The sequence below is a fragment of the Hermetia illucens genome, chromosome 4 (genome assembly GCF_905115235.1).
Source record: "Hermetia illucens chromosome 4, iHerIll2.2.curated.20191125, whole genome shotgun sequence".
Lineage (NCBI taxonomy): Eukaryota > Metazoa > Arthropoda > Insecta > Diptera > Stratiomyidae > Hermetia > Hermetia illucens.
Genome location: NC_051852.1, coordinates 155,968,314 through 155,990,204, shown reverse-complemented (window position 1 = coordinate 155,990,204; position 21,891 = coordinate 155,968,314). Strand labels below are relative to the sequence as shown.

Genomic DNA, 21,891 nt, shown 5'->3' with positions numbered 1-21,891 from the left:
CAGTCGATAGCTATTTGATGACCGGAAACCAACCAACCAAAATGGGGGAGGTTGCATTTCCATGACGCCTCGGTGGTTGCATGCATTAGTGTGGGTTTCGGCAAAATGTTTGATATGATTATGTGGACATTAGTGGCCAACTCGACGGAACACAAAATTTTAACTCGATAAAAGCGAAAATTAATTCCATTCATGGGTAGTTGGTAGCCAATTGTTTAACCGGATATCGGACGAAACCCACGTATCAGTGCTATTTTATTGAAATTGAAAATCACTCTATTAGATTAAGCGAAAACATTCCGCAGGAACGGGATGCAACTGAAACTTAAATTGATACCAGTTCGATGACTAATTACCGTTCATCAGCCATAGAGAACCAGTAGCTGGTCAGACTCCTCTGAGTGGTATCACCCTAATCAAATCACTTAATCCGATAATTGTTCTGTTGGGGCTTCACTGGGTAAACATATTTAAGCAAACATCGCATCGGAGCTATATCCATTTACACGTATCTGGAAGTACGAGAATTTATCCTTCCTATGACTTCCCCACGCCCTTAGTGTGTACTGCTAACTACTACATTGGGTAGATACTACCTACGTATCTCAATTTGTAGTGAATGTGCCTCGCACTTACATATGGACGTACAGATACGGTAGGTTGAATCAAGGTCTTCTCGCTCGTTACGTCTCTCAATACAAACGATACCAATTTTCTGGAAGATGATGATATCCTGTATCCTTCAGTTCTCTGTCCTTGTATACGGAGTACGCATTTTGTTAGGCAGGTTTTCATGATATTATGAGTCGTTGTCTTGTATTCTGGGTGGAACCGTACAAGGATGGATTTCGAACACGCATTCGACAAAATACTGAACTCATTCCACAGATTTTGATGTAAGCCACTGCATTTGGAGAACACCAAACTATTATAGTTTCATCTTTATCCGAACAATTGACACAGAGATACAAGGACATGTTTTTGGTAAACGGCTTTTAGTAAATGGAACCAATTGAATTTTATCTGAACAATGTTATTTGTGTCTCCTTTTTTTCAGAAACAATAATAGTTTTTTTTTATTTCTTTGCAGCTCAACACTATCTCACCAGCTCAATTGACGGTAAGTCCTTCAAATTTTGGCTAAGTTACACTAGCGACCGATGCTCTGAAAAACTACCAATTATGTGCCTCCTAAAATAATCATAACAGGGAGGTTACTGTCCTTATTAAAATGCCTAAATGTCAAAATGTCTATTCGGAAATATCTATTTTTGCTGAAATATATGATTCCCTGTCAACCTGTCAGTGTACGTCAATCATCATGAGTTCTATGTTGATATTTACGTATCCTTATTTGTCCTGTCTATAATGTATGAAGTATGTGTTCCTAACATTTATCATCTTTCAGTTCTTGAAAATGCCTGGAATAGTTGAAGAAGGCATTCAAAATTTATTCTAGACTTAGACAAGTTTGAAATTAAGTTTTTGTAAGACAACAAAGTTGTCAAAGTTTGCTCTTTAGCGGTTGAAACGTTTTGGGATTCAGAACTAAAATTTTTCTGATTACACCCACCCTATTTTGTTAAAAAAAAACTCAATAAAAGGAAGGAAAGCCATTCGTGAATTCCAATACCCCCAAAACAAAGGATAATAATAGTAATCGTTCCAGACGTGTCCGGAATGCAACATACGCGAGGAACCAGCGGAGCTTTTTCAGATCTCTCAACGAATCCCAACAGAGCGTCCAGACAATACAGTTCTCGGTAACGGAAGCGAAAGAGTATTGGGGTGGACTTTGGGGGTTACCCGCCCAACATGCTGAGCATGCTGAGTGGATCACCTCCGAAGGCACCCGCCATGCCGAGAAAGAGAAAGTTCGACGAGCCATAAACAGCTCGAAGAACTGGAGGGACCCAGGTCTGGATCGGGTGCAGAATTTCTGGTATAAGAAATTCACCAGCGTACACAGTCGTTTGGCACGCAGTATAAATGAGGTCATGAGTCGGCCGGAGGAATTTGCACCCTTCCTCACTGCGGGGATTACCTACCTTATCCCTAAGAAGGACACGGTGTAGGACCCCGCAGACACAAGACCGATTACTTGCTTACCAACCCTCTACAAATTCATCACGTCCATTATTAGTGGAAGGATCAATGCGCACCTCGAGACCAACAGCATTCTGTCCGAGGAGCAGAAGGGCTGCCGAGTTGGGTCAAGGGGTTGCAAAGAGCAACACATCATCGACCCGGTAGTTGTAGGACAAGCAACTAGAGGCCAAAGAATCCTCTGTAGTTACTATATCGATTATGCTAACGCTTTTGATAGCGTTCCGCATACCTGGCTAATCGATATCCTACATCTGTATCGCGTTGATCCGAAACTAATAAAGTTTTTGGCGACAGTCATGGAATGGTGGCATACCACATTATCAGTGCGTACATCTGAGGGTGCTAATGCCTCAGAGCCCATCCGTATACGGAGGGGCATCTTCCAGGGGGATTCGTTGAGTCCCCTTTGGTTTTGTATGGCACTGAACCCCCTTTCATGGCTACTGGGAATGATGCTAGAGGGCATGCAATAAAATATGGCCTACGTGCTAAGTGCGAACTGACACACTTGATGTACTTAGATGACATCAAGCTGTATACTGGTACTGACTACCATCTTAGAAGTCTGTTGCGAATAATAGACATGTTCAGCCGTAATATTCGGATGGAGTTTGGATTAGACAAGTGTCGAATCCAAGCCATCCGCAAAGGTCATCACGAGCCCCATGCCGGACATAGCATTGGTGACCTCCACATCGAAGCTATGACCGAGACAGACTTCTACAAGTACCTAGAAATTCTGCTATCCCTTCACTGGCTTATGCATTCGGAATATTGCCGTGGACGATGACCGAACTGGAAAACGTCCAGCGGCGGATACGGACAACTATGTCCCAATTCCAAATGCATCATCCAAAGTCTGCCGTGGAGCGGATGAACCTGCCGACGTGGCGGCACAACATCATCGCCAAGTCGACTCGCTGCGCGCTTATTTTTACAGCAAAGAGCAGACGAGTCCCTTGCATGCGGCTGTCTGTAAGGCAGACTGTGGGCTGACTCCACCTAACTTGAAGGATCGATCTTTCAATCCTCTGAGTAGGGTGAAGTCGAACCAAGAGCGAATCGAAGAATGGAAGTCGAACGCAATGCACGGTAAACACGTGAATTGTCTTTGGAAGCCATTTGTCGATTTGCATTTGTCGAACAGATGGCTGTGTAAAGGTGAACTATGAACCATTGGCTCGGGAAATCAAAGAAATTTGGCGTCTCGAGCGGGTGGTTGTAGTTTCCATAATATTGTCAGCTATAGGCTTGGCACTTAGTGCTAGTATTAGGTGAAATCCGGCATCTGCCGAGATAATGATAACTGGGAAATAATCGTTGGCGCAACAATCCATATTGGATCAGGGCCTTGAAGTGTGTTAGAGCACTTCATTCAAAATCGTAACGGTATACAACAGAATAGCCTGTAGGAGGCAATGTGGTCAGCATTGCGCTCGCCCGAGATTATTACCCTGATTTGACTCAGGTACTCATTCACAGCTGAGGCGACTGGTATCCGACGGCAAATCACGATACAAATTTTACTGCCACCAGTGAGATTTGAACCGCGACCTTCCGTACGATAGCCTTGTGCTCTAACCACTTAGCTATCCGGACACAAAGGTAAGTAGCTAATAATTTTCCATCTTCCATCCCTAAGTTAATTGAGCCACATTACCTGATGATGTCCTGTCATAGATCAATCATGGTCCTGCGATGTTCTCGGGTTTGGTTATAGTACGCATAGTAAGCACCTTACAAACCTATCTTAAATTCTGAACCTACAGTTTCCGTCTGGGACCCAAAATTTACGGTAGATAGAAAAGCTAGCGTGGGTACCTATCGTATTCGCAATTAATAAACACTCACATCTTTTCGATCCAATCGCAACTGTACCCCTATTAAATTAAGCCACCGCAAAATTGGTTTGTAGTTAGTCGAAGCCGCTGCGCGAGGGAAGAGCTATCTCAAAACCTTAAAAAAATTGGCTAAGTGACCGTGAAAGTCTGCCCGCATATACTGAAGCTTCACCAAAGCGCTCGTTTGACACGTTCTTGCATGGCTCTGTGCTAGCAGACTTGGGAATGTGAAGGGAGTGAAGGCAAGGGTATATGAAACCCAGCCGGGAACATTGATTCTGTATACGACACCACAAAACGAAGTTATAAACCGGAATAGGCTATCTTCTAGGGATTCAAGAAATCTGTAAGCAAGAAATAGGAGGCCTGAATCCCGGAAATGTTGGGGCCCACGTTGGGTGCCATTTACAATGAACTCAGTGGATTAGGGTGGTCAAACGGCCATCCCGCGTGGCCGAAGATGACCTGGATGGAAGAGCTATCCCTAAACCTTAAACAAATTGGCCAAGTGATCGTGAAGGTCTGCCCGCATAATCAGGGGTAGGATGGATCGACCCCCAGCTCCTGTTTCTCTTTCGTGATCATAACCCCCGGTAACTTTCCCAGCCAGTTCGTCAGAATATGTGCATGGCGTGATGTCTGCGTACAAAATATATCATATCCTGATGGGTCCGAGTAATCTCTACTAATAGATAAATTCCTTTTCAGAGTCGAATCCTTAGCCCATTCGACTCTGCAAGGGAATTTTTCTCTTTTGCTGGAATATGCCTACACGATATTTACCGGAGAAGCGGCGGACTGGTGCTGGGAGTATCGGCAAGGCGACCCAGATCTGCGGGAAACTCTGTGGGATCCATTGCCGGATCATTTGCCAGACATTCATCTCTGGGAGCGGAGCTGAAGCCTGTCCCAAAAAGACCGAGAAGCCTTCGTTCCATTAAGGCATCCCTCGGTTGGTGTGCAGACTCTATCAACCGCCTAAGGAGGCTAAACTGGAGTTCATTACAAACGTTTGTAATATAAGGCTCCGACTCCGCTCCATACATTCCCTATAGCAAGTAATAAGTTTGTTACGACAAAAACTCCATTATACAAGGGTGCACCAAATATTGTATAAACTGGACTGATACTTTTTCAAGATCGCGAAGGAGTCTTATACTTGGAAAATATTGATGAGCAAGGAGTCGGTACTTTTATTGAAAAGGAGGGAGCGAACATGATAATCTCGAACCCTTAAGTATCGAAATAAACCATGAGCGAGAAAAGAATGCAGCCAAGAACTATTATTTAGCTTTTGGCCAAGGAGACAGTAAATCCAACCAGAATTTTGGAGCGATTGCGCTATCAGTTAGAAGAAAATATCCTTTTAAGGACTCGAGTATTTCCGTGGCATAAGGAATTCTCCGAAAGGCCTTAGAATCGCCGCCCAAGGACAAGTGTTACGCGGAAAACATCGAGGCAGTCATAAAGCAAAATCGTCGAAAATCCCTATTCGTAATCGTTGAAGAAGTCAACATAATCTATGGAAGCGTATAAAAAATCGTGACAGATGACTTGAAATTTCGAAAAGTCTCTGTTAGATGGACGCCACATCTATTATCGGAACACCCTAACGACATCGATTGGATGCTTCTCAGCGGCTTTTTGGACGACCCCAGCAAAAGGGAAACGCGTTTTTGAATAAAATCGTCACCGGTGAAGGAAATTAGCTGCACCATTACATATTCAAGGCGAAACAGGCCCGTATGAAGTAGATGAAGAGTGGGGAGAGGGCGTTAATGAAGTCCAAGGCCAGATTACCTCCTGGTAAGGCATTGGCAACTTTTTTGCTTATCGGGAAGATGTTATTCATCTCAATTCCGACACACTATTAATCGCAGTATTACTTCGATATGCTGGATTTCGAGAAATTGACATTTCAGTGAAAACGGAAGAAGAAAATGCCCGTCAGAAGCATGATTCTTCTTCATGACAACACAAGGCCTCATGTAGCCATCAACGAAACAAATTTTGGATTTCTTTTGCTGGGAAACGGTAGAACATGCTCTTTAGTGTCCTGACTTGCCTCCTTGCGATTTTCGTTTTTTGGGCCAATGGTTTGGCCTTGGTTTTGGTTATATCACGAAGGCATGTTCCAGTGCCGATGACAGGTTGAAGCTATACCGGAGATGCGTAGCGGGGGGCGCCACGGATAAATTCTTGAGTCAAATTGAAAAGTCCTTGGAACAGGAAGCCGAAATCAGAGCTAGCAGACCGAAGATCTCCATAGTCTGCAAAGATATAGCTACGGTCCCCACGAAGGAGGAGGTTTATGAGGCTTTTGAAAAAGAGTTCAACCTCATTGGACTTCAAGATTCAGCGGTAAAGACTTTACGAAAAGCCTACTGTCAGCAGCAGGGAGAGTACAAATAGGCTAGGTTATGTGTCGCCTTAGAGAGCAGGTGTCGCTGAAACGATGCTTTAGATGCTTTGGCTTTGGTCATATCGGGAAGGCATATTCCAGTGCCGATGAAAGATCGAACTTATGACGGAGATGTGGAGCGGAGCGTCACATTAGCAAGGACGGTGGAGCAGACCTAAGTTGCCTATTGTGCAAAAGAAAGGAGTGGGTGAACCATAGGCACACTGAAGACAGCAGCAAATTCCCGGAATACAGGAGAGCCCTTAACACAAGTCGCAGGTGAGGTTGTTCCAAATCGACCTCAACCACTGCAAAGTGGCACAGGATCTACTCTCGCACACCATCTGCGAGAAAAATATCGATGTGGCCATAATTAATAAGCCATATCGAAATCATGGTGGTAGCATTTGGGTGAAGGATCAAACGGAACCAAGCAGCATTATGGACTTGCGGAGAACAATGATTTTGGTGTTGAGATAATTGCACTTCCAGATTTTAGACAAAGAGGCGAAAGCGAATTTAACAATGTTAATGTGTCGTGCAATATCCTGGTCGGAGCCACCGTCGGTCAAAATCACGCTACCTGGTTGTATAAATTGACCAACGCCTTCGACGCTCTGCCCATTGATACTAATATGGAGCACCTTGCTCTGTGCTCGAACAATGTGGCACGATGATGGGGTGGTCTACCGTTTTCTTTACGGTCGCCAAGACCATGCTTCCCCAATACATGTCCGAGCCAACAAACCTTCCAGGAAATAATGGAACACTCGGAGGAAGGGTTCATCCGAGCGAAGGTGAAAGGAGTTCAGGTCTGCAGCTGCTATGCTCCACCCAGCGCTACACTTGACAAGTATAAGTAAATGCATCCTCTGATTGCCAGAGGATGTTGGTTGACCATAACAGCAATGCGTGGGTTGTTGAATAGGGCAACCGGACAACAAATGTGAGAGGACGTGAAAGATTTCCAGGGGGACACGTTCTCTGCGGCATTTGAGTCTGATATATCTCTGATTGGCATGACTTTAGAAAAAGCCACCCAGATCGTCAAATGGTTTACGAAACCATGCTATGCCACGATGCCCAAAAGGCGACTGGTCTCCAGTGGGTAGCCTACTATTGCCGGAACAGCGAGATTGCAAGTTTGCCAGCCGCATTTTTCCAGGTAGGAGGCGCTACCAGAGGCTCGGAGGAAAACCAGGTAGCGAAGATCGCGAAGGGACCCATATACAATTGCGTGGCCTCTAAGAATTACTTCAATCAGCTGTGCGAAGATGCTGGGATAAGCTGTTGGGACGAAGCGTACAGGATGATAGTGAAAAGGCTGCGGATATCACCCCAGGTGACCTGTCGTGCCTCGTGAAACAGATTGTCACCACTCTGTGCCCGCACCACCAAGACAGCGGAAGACAAACGGTGGCCAGGTCCACGAGTGCCTGATACCTCCAGTTACCGACGAAGAGCTACGGAAAATATATGGTAGAATCGGTAACAATAAGGCCCCAGATTTGGATGGCACCCTCAACTGAGCTTTGAAGCTGGCAATGATGATCAGGTCCGAATTTTTCGCTAAGACCTTCAAGACGTGCCTAATAGAAGGAAATTTCCTGTCCAGTGGAAGAAGCAAAAGTTGATGTTGCTTCCCAAACCTAACAAGCCACCTGGAGATTCAGCACCATATCGTCCAATTTGCCTACTGAATACAATATGAAAGGTAATGGAGAGATTCATGTATAACAGACTCCTACCCATTATCAAAAGTGGTGATGGCCTGTCGCCTCGCCAATACTCTATGGTGGATGGTACAGCGTCACACAGGGGTACCACAGAGCTCGATACTGGGTCCATTGCTAAGGAATGTTATGTATAATGTATGCTTCCCATCCCAGAGGAGGAGGAGGAGGAGGGAGGGCTACGATGGTTGGCTTTGCCGTTGACCTGGCTGTACTTGTTGCAGCAAAGCACCCATAGGATGTGGAGGTGGAAAAAGGCTAGAATGACCCCGGCGGATGAGAAAACGGAAGCGGTCTTAATAACAAATTGCAGGAAGAAAACGTAGTGAAGGTGGAAGTCGGTGGGTAGATGGTCGTCTCTAAGCCGGCTGGAGGTGATAATTGACGCCAAACTGAGCTTTAGGGATGCAAGAATGTTGGCGAATGTTGGTGAGCCGAAACATGGCAGGAAATTGCTTTTAGCCAGAGTGGTGCGATCCATTCTACTGTAAGCGTCATTTAAATGGGTGGAAGCGCTTGCAAACTTTTAAATGGCCTTGAGGTTTTGAAGTGCCTTTAGAACCACATCATATGAGACAGCGTTGCTGATAGCGGGCATGATTTCAGTCGATATTCTAGTGAATCAAATGAGTGTGCCTTGCAAGACATATGGAGGAGCATAAGGAATGTAGAAATGCAGCAGTTCAGAGTCGTATGATATCTGGCAACGCAGACGCTGAACGCACAGGCTTATTCCCAACATTAGGGTATGGCTCGGGCGATAACACGAAGAAACCAACTACCACATTACCCAGTTCCACACGGTACACGGTGGTTGCTATAGGCAGTATTTATACCGCTTTGGACTGGATGATTCGTCGAATTGTCTGCATGTAGTGGCGCATCGGAGGATGCAGAGCATATTATGTTTCAGTGCCCAAAGTTCGCGATGGCAAGAAGGAGCCTGAACCAAGCGCTTAGAAAGAACGTAAGCCCGGAGAGTATCGTTGTGGAGATGCTGGAATCAAAGGAAGACTGGCTTACGGTTTCCCCCTCAATTATAAAAATACAAAATGAGATGATGAAGAAAAGGTAAACCCACCCCGCGAAGTAATACCTAAATGGTGGCTTTTAGTGGGTGCGAATACCAGACGCGTTCGCTCTAGTCCAACCGTCTCTGCGGCGGAGCTGGAGCGGGCGTGTCTTTCAAAAATGTTCCACCTCCGTGTACCAAAAGAAAAAACAAAAAATAATGTGCCTCTTCTCGCAATGTACTGTCCAGTAAAAGAAATGCTGTTTCGGCTTGCACCCTTCTAAAATGACTCTTTTCACCACCAAATGATGGTATCCCTCCAAAGAGTATGCTTTTCCAAAGAACATCATTGACAAGTACCTCATAAAGGCAACCACTTAAGGTTCAGAGTATGCGTGACAAATTCACGACCTGTACACGTAGTCTTGCGGCTGAAGATGGGGTTACATGGGAAGAAGTTTCACCGATACGAAATTTCATTCCTTGGCTCACATGTTGTCAAAGATAATGCACGAAGAATTTGAACCCTACAAATAATTACTAGGGAATGCAACTCTAGCAGGTGGATTTCTATATAATAGCGCAACCCTTCGTGTATGTTGTGCTTGACCTTTCGTTTATATGCTATGTATTCACTCGACCTGCTTGTTAATGATATGCACTTTCGATCTTCAGCAACTTCTGACGCCTATTACAAACTATCTGAACTTTTGAGTGTTGGTTCTATAGTAGGCTGAAGTCGTCGACTTAGTGAAAGATAGCGGGCTATCTCAGTTTCTATCGATGCATTACGGTTCAACCCCAGAAATTATAATAGATATGTTACAGATCTTTATGCACCGCACTCTTAAATTAGCCTACCCCACTATTCTAGGAGCAACTTTCGGTTCAGAGTAGCTAATTCAAATCAGTAAACCGGTTTGGCCCATTTTCTATAAACAACGTTATTCAAATAGTAGGCAAATTGCCTATTGTTGATTTTAGGCAAGTTTATATAGAAAATTCTATAGACCCCATTGAGATGCCCCCTTAAAATTTTTATTATAAATGAAACCCATACAACATAGATCCTGAAAAATAATTCAGGTGAAGGTATAAAAATTTCAGAAGTTTATTCGTCAAATTTACTACTCTATAAATTTCAGCCCCTCTACTTACAGTTTTATTGATCATAAAGTAACATAATAATATAATAAAATCAGGACCTGCTCTTTCCATGTTAAAATTCCCAGCCTTTTCCCGTTCACATGCTCCATACCTCATAAAATTAGTCAACATACAAAAATCAATTTCCTACCATTTATAGGCATACTCGGCTAATGCATGCGGACACTCTCCTCTCATAAATACCAGTAAAATGGACCTGCCAAATCTGCTCCATTCAAATGGTACCGACGTGAATATAAATTTTTACTATAACGTACCGAGGAAAGTACAAGGACGTACGGACTCCTATTATCGCTTCAATAATTCAATCTACCCAAAGGGAATCGATAAAGTGTATTTCATGTGGATGTATGTGCAAGGATATATGACAGTAGCAGTCTGTCACTAGGTTTCTGCCTTTTCAGTGGAATCGTGGAGAACGTGCAGGTCAGACTTGCCGATAATGGTGGAAATGGCACTGGATCAACTTTAAAATGTGCTGGGAATAGTGCTAAAATTTTCCTAATTCAAGGATAATATTTGCTTCCCTAGTTTAAGGCAAGTGAATAGCATCAGGATTTCGGAACCTGTTGCTATCATTTTTATACAGGAAGGAAAAGTGGGATCAGGAGTCGTTATTCATTCATTTAAATTTAGGTTGGGAGAAATTAAAAATTTAAAGATAAGATACTCAACAAGCAAACAGTTTGTCTAATAGGCAGCAACTGTCACCTAATACAAAGCGAGGTTGCGTTTTGAATACACTGAAGAAGGATCCTTGAATTATTTATGATGTAAACGTTGATATTTGACTATAAGTGGGAATCATAAATGGCGTAACCACGTGAATTATAGGGGAACGTATGTAGCTCACTTATTATTGTTTAATCATTGACTGATATGGGGCAATGCGCATATTATGTAGTTGTCCATCATATTTGCGTTTGGCTTGTACGGTCGTTCCACCTATTCTATTCTTAGCTGAATAATAAATTGAACACTTCTGTTTGGAGCAAATTTTCTATGTTGGGGAAGCAATACGAGTAGATGGCCAGTTCCAATGAATTCTGCCTTAATTTTTAGCTACTTAGATTACAGTGAGCGAAATAGCTACAACTCCAGTGGTAGCTAAACAAAAATCTTTGAATTATACAACTATTAATATTATATAAGAAAAGGAAAATCTAGGAAAGGAGATAGATTTCGTGGAACCAAGTTGTAGGATATAATACCGATATAGTCTGGTATCAAGAGTTTCGGCAAATTGGAAATGGAGAAATTATCAAAGATACTTTACTTCCTTGAATTGAAAGAGTTAACCTAAGTGGAGAAAGAACTAACCTGGGGTCCTAAGTAGCCCAAAACAGTAGTTTCAACATAGAGAAAAACCAGCGAAACCAATACATTTAGTAGTCAAAAAAATCTCCTGGAGATTACAAACCTCTTCTAGTGTCCACCGGTTTGATAACATGTAAATCATCTTGTTTCTTCATTACACACCTCATTTTCTATCAACTCCAACATCCTATTTCTATTTTCTACATCATTAGTATATTTAGCATTGTTATGCTTTGTACATTTCCATGCTAGCGTGCAATTAAATGCATTACCGAATTACCGGTCAGGCGGTTCGGCTTAGACAATGTGGAGAGATTTATACGGATAATGCTGTGAAACTGTCAAATATACCATACATAAACTCAGCTGGATTATTTCTCTTAAGAGTCAAGTGCAGCGTTAATTGACTGGTTATTTGAAATGACCTATCTGCTGGGTGATTGTTCGATCACCGACGATATTCACTGGCGGAAAGCGAGGATTTGATTTAAATGATGATTTAAAAGAATCGGTACAACTTTAGAGAATTAAAGGAAAAGTGTGGAAAACTATTGGATGTCCTCGATTCCGAAAAGTGATTTTCATTAATCTTAACCCTCCCATGTAGTCGTTCCCAACAATTAAAAAAATGTTCCTTTTATTAATTGTAGTATCATTTTACAATATTATCGATGGAAAAAAGTCTAAGAACGAGTACTGAGTCTTGGGGAGGCAAGTGGAGAAAAATTTTGTCGCAGGACGACAAATAATTTCACTAAAGTTTCACATTTGCGCAAACAAACTTAGATTTTGGGTAAAAATAAAAGAAATCGGAAGCTGGACGCTTCAGGTATGGAAGGTTTTGTGTTTTGAGTGCACATTTGTCCCATTAGTATCTAGCACGTAATATATGCATAGGTTATGCGAAAATATCCACTTTGGCGTGTAACTAGCATTTAAGGTCTTGGATTTGCAAAGAAGCGACAACTTTGACCTATTACAACTTTGTTAGTAATAGCGCCAAACTTCCCAGGATCATGCCTTATGTAATATCCTATATAGTTGCAAAATTTCGTGATTCTAAGATGAATTTAAGGGAGGTTTTGCAGTCAATTTCAAAAAACTATAGTAATACACTATTATTAACTTCATTTGAACTGATTTCAGTGTAAAGGGTATTTCGGAACCTCGCACCACATATGGGCAGCCTCTTGATTTTCGGTTTGTTAGTTTCCGAGAATGGGTCCGCGAAAGAAATAACCAATGTCGATCCCCCGCACCCAAACCTTTCTAATCAGTTTCGAAACTAAGACCGGCTTCATAAGGTACCAACCGAGACTTTGCATTTGATACCCCACTTGACTATATTTGGTGAAAAAAATGTACACCCCATTTTGCAACCCCCTCCCCTTACATTCGATGTAGAATGATGGAACTCACTGTTCAACTGGTTCGAGATAGATAGGAAATTGATAGTTTCACTTCTTAACACGAGAGAAATCGTGTTGTCTGTGCTTGACATTGACTACCGAACCACCTTGCGATCTGAGGAACGATTCTCAAATTGGACAACGCTTAACTGGGTGACCATTCGGAATCGACCAGGGCCTTACGAAACGTGGATGTATGCCAAGACTTGATCGGAAAAGTATTGGAAAGTGGATTCAGATGAATCTCGGCCTGCATTAATTGTTATCAGCGATACTGAGTACGTTTCGATGTTCTGATCTGATCTCGTCAAGTCGCAAGATTGCGATTTCTTATTGCATGTAGTTATTGGCAGTAAGTGCAAACGATTTGTGGAGACACGTTGGTTAGCGAGGATTGCCAAGTTTTAGGACACCAGGACTAGAATGTAGAATGAATAAACTTCAAACAAAGGACTCCATTGGAATACAATTATATCAACTATCGCCACCTGCAACCCACTCTTCACGTCACCATTATCACCGCATGTGGTGGTATCCTGTTCTGATTATGGAAATTTCGACGATTTTCGTCCTTCGTTGAAAGTACCGACATTGGAGCAAAACCAATCATTCAGTAGCCGTAGAATGAACATGGAACAAACAAAATTGTAGCCTCCGAGTTAAATGAGTCAGCCGAGCTGCCGACCGATTTCACAAGCTCAGCTCGATTAGATATCCTTTAGCCTACATCCAACGATTCATAAGTGTGAGTACCTATGGATTTGAGAAAACCATTCGCTAAAAATATTAGTGGAGAAGGTAACGCATCCCCACTTTCATATACACCTGACGATGTACAGATTCTTCTCGGGAGCCTTTACAGGTCTCAATGGAGTCCTAGCTTTTAAAGGGATCTATTTACAGAATTAGCGGTGCCAGAATTGACGTACCCTTGCGAACAACGATCGAATGATATCGCGTGATGGATCATAGGCAAGAAATGAAAACTATTTCGAAAGCTACAGCGTCGAGATTTACGAAAATTCCCTGGCATTAAGTAGGGAAGGCCAAAAAGCATATTGATGGCGATCTTAATATAAAGGCAGACTCTGCTAATTCCTTGCTCGGGAGGTGATGGGGAAACACAGTCTTAATGACCCTAACGGTAATTATCAGAGATTTGTGGACTTCTGGATGCCCCACTGCCTCTGCTGGTCGGCAATCAGGCTAGCCACGTTCTAATCACCAATAAAGTACTAGTAGGAGCCGCCTTCTGGATGTGCGTAACGACAGAAGCGCTGCCATCGCCTTGAAAGAGATCGTTGTATCTGCCACCTCTCTCATGATTGAAAAATCTCAACGCCGACCACTTACATGATTAACACACCGTTCGATAGTGCGAGATCTAGCTTGCTTATCATCTAATTGATCCTTGCCATTGTCCTATTTGCATAAGTGAACAGATCATCCAGGAGGGTCGAACAATTTGGTGGTATCTAAGAATGAATGCACCTGAACTTGATGCCGCCCGACACATATGGGTCATGTTGCTGAGATATTCAGACCTGGGTAAGGGAGGGGGAGGAAGGGTAGAGGAAGCGGAACAAACGACGGTAAATCCAAAAAGGAGTAGAGTAGAAGCGAACAATTCCTTCGGACGTTCATTGGGAACTAACAAGCGAAAAGGCCTGTTATCGATGATATCAAAGCCGAACAAAATAACCGAAGTCCTGGAAGTCACGTCCTTGTCTTTCATGGCTATGAAATTGGTAAGGACCTAAAAAGGAACAGTGGAGACATCGACTAAAAACGACGCCAAGCAAAAAGCAACATACATAGAGGGATTCAGCTCACAAACTAACAGTTGATTTATGAACTGAAGCAACACTCAAACTGCTAATAGTTGGGTAAAGTGGAAATAGACTGCGTCGTTTGCCGACTCAGAAAGCAAGGGCCCCTCAAATGCCACATATTAGTGGCGGTGGCGGTTTGTATTAGTAAATGCGATAGCTGGCATTTACATATACAGTAATTGCACTTGGTAAAGGGCATTTGCATTTCGGTAGTCGACCAACAAACATCATTAGGCATATTCTACTGAAGGCTTCAATCATCGGAAGTACACATACTTTCAGAGAGATAGGTTTGGACTCCACAGTCGATCGCCGACTATCGTAACCGAATGCATTGACATTGTCATACAGGATCCGTCCATCGGATTCGGCAGTCTTGTGACTGCCGGCTGAACCCTCTTTACTTTTGTTTGGGCTGAGGAGTTGAGATCGTCACGGGACTGCTCCTGCCTCGAATTTCCCTTATTCTCAGACATCCTGGATGATCCTTTGTCCTTAACTTTGGCACAACCCCGTAGTTGTAGTTTCCCTTGTTGGAGTTGTTGAAGTTGGTTTGCCCGAAGGCATTGTTTTGGTAAAAGCCAGTTTGTCCACAGGCAGTATTTTTTTTTTTTCTGAAAGATAGACGCTTACCCGTGGTAAGGTGGCATCACTGGAGCTCAGGGGTCACAGTCTTTATTTTACCGGGAAAAGTAAGTCGATCTCACCAGACCGTTTCTGCGGGCACAAGGCTAGTTGAAACTGGAGTTGCTTGATACCCAGAGTTTACAGTTGAGTGATTAAGGACCAAGGCTGTTGAACGGAATGTCGCGGTTCAAATCTGCCCGGCGGCAATGGAATTTGTATCGTGATTTGACGTCGGATACCAGTCGACTCAGCTGTGAATGAGGACCTGAGTCAAATTAGTGTAATAATCTCAGGCGAGCCCAATTCGGACCACATTACCGCCTACAGTGTACTACTGCAGTGTACCGTTGCGGTCTTAAATGAAGTGCTCCAAAACCTTTCAAGGCTCTGATCCAATTGGATTGTTGTACCAACGATTATTATGCAGACAATATATAAAAAACAAATTTCTTGTTACATATTGCCCTCAGAGAGAGGAGCAATAAACGCTTTACCTTACGCTTAAAACTAAAGAAGGCTATAAAGTCAAAGGACTTATGCTGTAGGGCATTGTAGGACTGCATAGTGTCGGGATCGGGGAATAAAAGTAAATCCCGAGCTTCGCGAAACGGTTCGAGGCTAGTCCTCTGATGATATGGTGTTTAGTTGGTAGTCCGATGACGTACTGTTCCGGGAGTCCAACACTCTGTGCGTAAACCCAATTCACCTACCAAATACTTTTTTTTTTTTGACGTTGGTACTTTCTTTATATGAACGTATGTGAAGTGTCATTCCAATCTGTCAATTCACTCTTTGTTTACAAGCCATTTAAAATCGACTGGCGCCAGCATTTTTTTACAATTGAAAAAATCAAGTATCGTGCAGTGATTGAATTTTTATTATTGGGAGGTTTAAAAGCAATGGGTGTTAAAAGAGTATAAAGATTCTTCGGCTTCCATTAGTATAGTAGAAAGTTAGGCTGCTGAAATCAAACGTGGTCTTACAAGCCTTGAAGACTATCCACGTCATAGACGTCTAAAAACAGCAACAACACCAGAAATCGTAGAAAAAATCCAGGATATCGTATTGGAAAATCGGCGAATGACTGAGAGAAATTTAGTAGAAGCCCTACACATCTCATTGGGCAGTGTAAGCAATATTTTGACTGAAGTATTGGGTTTCAGAAAGCTGGGCGTATGGGTCTCGCATTCGCTAATAATGGAACAAAAACATATTCGAATGCAACTTTCTCAGCAACATTTAGAGCGTTATCGAAAAGATAAAATGGATTTTGTGGGTCTATTCGTCACTATGGAGGAGACTTGGGTGTATCCCCATAATCCTGAATCAAAACAAAAGTGTGTAGTAAACCTGGTCCTTTGGCTCTGAAACAAGTTCGTGTCCAGAAATCGGCCAACAAAGTGTTAGCATCAGTTTCTTGGGATGCGAAGGGGATTTAGTTTGTGGATTACTTGTAAACTGGTAAAACAATAAATCCTCAATATTATTGTAACCTTTCAGACCAGCTGAAGAAAAAAATTCGTGAAAAAAGACTAGATTTGCAGAAGAAAAAATTCCTTTTCATCAGGACAGTGCATCGTGTTACAAGAGCATTTTGATAATGGCTAAAATCCATGAATTCGAATTGTTCCATCCATCCATCGTATTCACCGGATTTGGTCCCTAGCGACTTCTATCTGTTTCCAGACCTAAAAAAATCATGCGTGGAAAGCGTTTTTCATCAAATGATGAAGTCATAACAGCTGTGGCAGCGCATTTTTCCGCCCTTCCAGATTCTCACTTCAGGGATGGAATTCATAAATTGGAATCTTGTTGGAACAAGTGTATTGATGTTCACGGAGACCATACTGAATAATAAACTGTATATCAACTCATAAAATGTGTTTTTCTTATCGAACCGCAAAACTTATTGAACAACCTGGTAGTAATGGAATACTATCCGTAACTCTCGGATTATACATGCTGCTATTTGGATAGCTATTACTATAGATCAAATATTTTCCTGTTCGTAAGCCTGTATAGACACAATTTAGCCAGAAGTTTTCAAGGTTTTGTTTGTAAAACAAAGTCTTATTAAAATCGGTTCAATGTCTGTCTGTCTGCCCGTCTGTCTTTATTTTTTTGAGGAGGTGGAAATCTTCGACACTAGCCTGGACACCCCAGCGTGTGGGATTCTTACCCACTAAAACCACCCCGACTCCTCCAAGACCCGTGGAGCCACCGTACGGTATTACATCACGGGGCGGAGTCAGCTCATTTTAGCTTCGTCCCCTTTCCTGTCTACGCGGCGTACGTAACCGCCGTATTCTAGTCTCTTCTGCCTTTCGCAGTTTACTCTGGATAGATACGACCATGGAATTGATCGAATCCCAGTCTTTCTGACATGCTAACATTCTTCGCACCAGATTCTCTGGTACGAACATCTCTCCAACAGTCTCTTCTAGGTTCTTCCTTTCCTCCAAAAACCTTGGACAGTGGAAGAATACATGCTCTGAGTCCTCTGGAACTCCATCGCAGTTTGGACAATGGGGTGAGGTATCTAGTTTAAACCTAAAGAGTTACTGGCGATATCCTCCATGACCCGTGAGAAACTGAGTAAGATTATAATTAATCTCACCGTGCCGCCTTTCCAACCACTTCTTGATGACAAGGATGAGCCTGTGTGTCCATCGACCCTTTCCCGAGCGTTCCTAACGTTCTTACCACCTATTTAGAGATCTCTCCCTTTCGCGTTCTTCGTGTGCGATAAAGGAGGGATAGACTTTGCATTATATATATTCGTCACTCACCTGCCAAGATGTCAATGGGCATCATTCTAGAGATGACGAATGCTGCATCATCTGAGACAGTCCTGAATGCCGAGCACACCCTTAGGGCTGTTCTTCTGTAGACTGAGCTCAGTTTGTTATCGTGAAATGCAACCTGCAATGCGTTTCCCCAAACTGGAGTTGCATAGAGCATGATCGAACACACTACCCTAGCTATAAGCAACCTGGAAGCATGCCGTGGCCTTCCGACGTTCGGCATCATCCTTGTCAAGGCCACGCTTGAATACAGCACGTGTTGCTTATAGCTAAGCTTCCCGTCTATCATCACTCCCAAGTATTTGATGGCAGGCTTAGAAGTGATGATATGGTTCCCAATTTGAATACGGGCAAAATTTCTTTTACGGCGCTTGGTGATGAGGACCGCTTCCGTTTTTTCCTCCGCAAGTGTCAGACCAGAACTCTCTAACCATCCCTTAACAGCACTGATCGCTTCGCATGAGTAGAACTCAGCACCTTCGAGGTGCTTTGCGACCACAACCGTATCGTTGGCATAGCCCACCACCGTGGCTTTCTCCGTAAGGGGAAGGTTAAGTACATCGTTGTACCTGATGTTCCACAGCAATGGGCCCAGTACGGAGTCCTGGGGGACACCCACGGAGACAACGTACTCCTGGGATCCGTCATCGGTGTCATACCAAAGCCTCCATTCTTGTAAATAGCTGTTGACAATAGCTGCAAGATAAGCGGGAATAACAATCTTCGCTAGAGATTCCCGTATTAGGTTCAAATTGGCCAGATTGAATGCATTTCTCACATCCCGGGCCACTACTATGCAATATTTGCTAGTACTACCCTTTCCGTGAATTGCATCTTCGGCCAAGCCAGTAACCAATTTGATGGCATCAATGGTTGATCTGGCTTTACGGAACCCATACTGCCTGTCTGAAAGGCTGCCTTGGCTCTCAACAACCGGGAGTAATCTATTATAGATTACCCGCTCTAACATTTTCTCCACATTGTTCAAAAAACATATGGGTCGGTATGAGGATGGTTCACCTGTAGGTTCACCAGGCTTAGGCAGAAGTACCAACTTCTGCCACTTCCAGGCCGCTGAAAATATCACCTCGGATATGGACGCTTCGAACAACTCAGTGAACATGTCCGGTCTGGATTTCACTGCAAGCTTAAGGGCCTTATTCGGTACTCCCTTCAGTCCCGGTGCTTTATTGTATCCTATTCTACCGCAGATATCCAACAGCCCGTCTCTGGTGACTGGCGGAATTGCCATCACATTCAGAGGTGGTTGGAATATACCGGTGCCCTCCTCTTGCTGGGGGAATAACTCCAGGATGATTTACAGCAAGAAAGTGGGACACGTGGTCTGCGGAGAGGAATGGCCTCTGAACTTCCCCATCACGATTTTATAAGCACTCCCCCCACGGGTTTACGTCCGCTTCTGAGCAGAGGTCCTTAAAGCATTTCCTTTTGCTTCGCTGGATGGCGAGCTTGAGGGTTTTGCAGGCTACCTTATAGGCGCACTCTTTTCGCCCCTGATCGACTCTGCCTACCGCCCTCTGAGCCGCTCTTCTGGCTCGGTGGGCGGCTGATCGAAGGCCAATCAGTTCATCATTCCACCAGTAGTTTGGTTTTCTACTGGGGAATGAGCATCTCCTAGGCATAGATGCGTCACACGCTTTGGTGATGCATTGAGCCAGATGGACGGCTCTTTCCGTAGAAGCGTCTGCTTTATTAGGTTGGTCTAACCACACCTCTATGAAGGTCCGCTCATCCAGAGCTTTAACAGACCAGCCTGACATCTTTCTCGGTTTCGGGCATGATGGTCTTCTGCCCGGTGAAGAAGAAGAAGAAGATTGCCTGGTAATCTCTGTGGGTGTAGTCCTTGCTGACGCACCAGGACATACCACGTGCCAGTGCAGGGCTGACAAAAGTTAGGTTTAGAATAGGCAGTCCCCCTTTCTGAAAGATGTCTACATATCTTTAGTTGGCCAGAATGATATCTAAGTTTGCGAAAGCGTCTAATAGACTGCGACCCCTTGCATTTGTCTCTCTGCTACCCCACTCACAGACCTAAGCATTGAACACACCAACAATCACCCTTGGACTACGACCTTTTGCGTCAAGAACAAGATAGTCAAGCATTTCCTCGAATTCGGGCAATGTCAAGCTTGGTGGGGCATAACAACTGAACATCCGTCCGTCTGTCTATCTATCTGTCTGTCATATGAACTTTTCTCAGAAGCGGCTATACCGATTGAGACGAAATTTGGTAAGAAGGTGAGAACTGTGAACGCCCAGACATGCAGTGAGTGATATCCTTCTACGTTGAGGTTAAGGGGAGGGGTCCCCATACATGCAAGAAGTGGGTGTAAATTTTTTTTTCCACCGAATGTAGTCATGTTTGGTATCAAATGAAAGGTCTCGATTAGTACTTTTCGGAGCCGGAGTTTTGAGATTTGCTAGAAAGGCCCAAGCTTGATCAAAACCATACTATTACTAACCAAGTTACAGTAGTCTGAGTAGTCTGACATGCTAAATGCATATGCATAATGGGCTACGTACAAATGGGATAGTTCTGCACTCAAATATACCCACAGAAGAAGCAAACAAAACCTTTCATACCTGAAGCGCCCAGCTTTCGGTTTCCCGACTTGTTTAGACTAACATCACGGAATTATGCACCATTAATTTGTATTGCTTTAAGAGCGGATACACAAATCTATCCGGAAAATTAGATAAAGGTCTAAAGTGTGTTGCTTAAATGTAGGGGTTATGCCGTCTTTCATGCCTATCCTAGAGATGCACACCCAACCATTGTTACGGAAGTGAACAAAAGGCGAGTTTCTATACCTGAAAGGTCGATTTTCTGCTTTCTTGTGTGCTTTTCATTTAGATATCTCAGCATGAAACTGAAACTAAAATGAGAGCAGATGTAACAGTTTCTGGTTCAATCTTATAAGGAAATCCTCTAAGATAATTTCCCAGTTTGGCTAGAAAGCAGAACCTTGTAACGAATCACCTTTCACTTTAACAAATGTGACACGAACGTTTTCAATGGCTTACATGTCCTCTCTGCTTTTCACGCTCCATATGAAGAGCAGTTTACAAACGTTCATTTTCCTTCATTTTCCTACTACCGCCCATATTGGACAGATTTCAAAATTTCTATCTGATTTTCAATGCAATGAGCTGAAAACCCCCGCCATGTCTCCCATCTCAAAACACGCACAACAAAAGCTTGTCACACATGTGTCCGCCAGTGTATCCAAAATAAACAACACAAGCGACAATCTTGACAATATCCATGTCCTTTATTCATGTTACTATTTCAATCATTTCTTTAGAAACACATCAGTCGTGAATGCCAAGACGCTTGTTTGCGCTTCATGCGCCATATGATGGTCTGTGACTCCAGAAGTTTCAGATCGCACTACGTGAGCGGCGTCCGCCTACATGGAAACGTACAAGCATCACACCGAGTGGCGTCAAATCAAATCACTCCTGAAATAAGATTGCAATATTGTTAAAGTCGCAATCAAATTTATTACTAACAAATTCCTTGGAATAATGTATGACTTTTCTCCTGTACTTGCATGGGAACATGTGACTCCTGCTGTTATGCTGACGAAAATATATTCGCAGGAATCTGAGCCATCT

At 43.3% G+C, this 21,891-nt stretch overlaps 1 protein-coding gene across 4 annotated transcripts in view; it reads left to right on the top strand.

Annotated features, from left to right (window-relative positions):
• Positions 1 to 21,891, top strand: part of LOC119655119 (calbindin-32) — a 356,244-nt gene that overhangs the window by 71,770 nt on the left and 262,583 nt on the right. For all 4 annotated transcript variants that reach the window (XM_038060846.1, XM_038060842.1, XM_038060844.1 and 1 more), the window contains exon 3: positions 1,091 to 1,120. The gene's annotated coding sequence lies outside the window, so the exon portion shown is untranslated. The remainder of the gene's footprint in view (positions 1 to 1,090; positions 1,121 to 21,891) is intronic.